Here is a 1,532-nt window from a genome sequence, read left to right on the forward strand (position 1 = left end):
AAAAAAAAAAAAAAAAAAAAAAAGGATAGGAACAACTACCCCGGGTCTACTCCCACCTGTTCAGACCCACTCCCACCCACTCCCACGCCAGCAAATTGGTACACAAGCCAGGCACAGTGGCGCACCATTGTAATCCCAGCCCTCAGGAGGCTGAGGACTAGAAGTCCAAAGCCACCATGAGTTACACAGTGAAACCCTGTCCCAAAGTGGGAGGGGGCTTAGGATGTAGCTCAGTGGTAGAATGGTAGAATGCTTGTCTACCATCGCATAGAAGTCATGAGTCCCTGGCTGCAGTCCCTGGCACCACACACGAGAGAGTGACAATCTTTGTTTGCTATAGTAGCACAAGCCTGTAATCCTAGCACGTGGGAGATGGGGGCAGAAGGATCAGGAGATCAGGGTAATCCTCGGGGATGTAGCCAGTCTGAGGCCAGTCTGGGCTACAGGAGACTTTATTTGATTTTTTTAAAGTTTATTTATATGAGTACACTGTCACTGTCTTCAGACACACACCAGAAGAGGGTGTCAGTTCCCATTACAGATGGTTGTGAGCCACCATGTGGTTGCTGGGAATCGAACTCAGGACCTCTGGAAGAGCAGTCAGTGCTCATAACTGCTAAGCTATCTCTCCTAAATAAGACTTGAAATTAATTAATTAATTAATTAATTAATTGAAAAAAAAAACCCAGAGCCAGAGCGATTGCTCAGAGGACCCAGGTTCAATTCCCAGAGCCCACATGGCAACTCGCTGGCCCACATGGCAGCTCGCTGGCCCACATGGCAGCTCGCTGGCTGTCACTCCAGCCCAGCAGGTATCTGCTTCTCCCCACCTCTTTGGCTATCAGGCCACATACAGTACACATGCATATATATGCAAGCCCTCGCTCATAAACATAAAATAAGAGTAAATAAAGCGTTAAAAACAGAACAAGCAATCAAACAAAAACCAACCAAAACAGAACCACGCACACTTTCTTAAAGGGGCCCCAGGTGCCCAGTGCTCAGACACAGCACACAACAGTTTCAAGGGTGCATTCCCTCTCAGCTTGCCTGGGTTTCTTTTTTAACTTTATGTAAATACAATTTATGCACAGTAAAAATGCATACATTTTAAGTGTTCAGTCTGAAGAATTTGGGAAAATATATATACACGTATAACCACCTCAGCAATCAAGATAGAGAACACTTCCATCATCCCCAAAGCTCCCTGGTGCCCCTTCCCAGTCAATCGCCACCCTGCCCCCAGCCCCAGACAACCACCGATCTGCCTCCTGTCGCTGTAGATTAGATCTGTCTTTCCTAGTGTTTCATATAAATGGAATTATGTGGTATGTACTCTTGGTATCTGGCAGCTTTCCCTGAGAATGTTTATGAGGTGTGTACTTAAAAAAGAAAAAGGCTTATTTTATTTATTTTTAATCTTGTATATATGTTTTGTTTTGTTTTGTTTTTGAGACAGGGTTTCTCTGTATAGCCCTGGCTGTCCTGGAACTCACTTTGTAGACCAGGCTGGCTTTGAACACACAGAGATC

This window comes from Mus caroli, chromosome 11, assembly GCF_900094665.2.
Source record: "Mus caroli chromosome 11, CAROLI_EIJ_v1.1, whole genome shotgun sequence".
In the NCBI taxonomy this organism is placed as follows: Eukaryota; Metazoa; Chordata; class Mammalia; order Rodentia; family Muridae; genus Mus; species Mus caroli.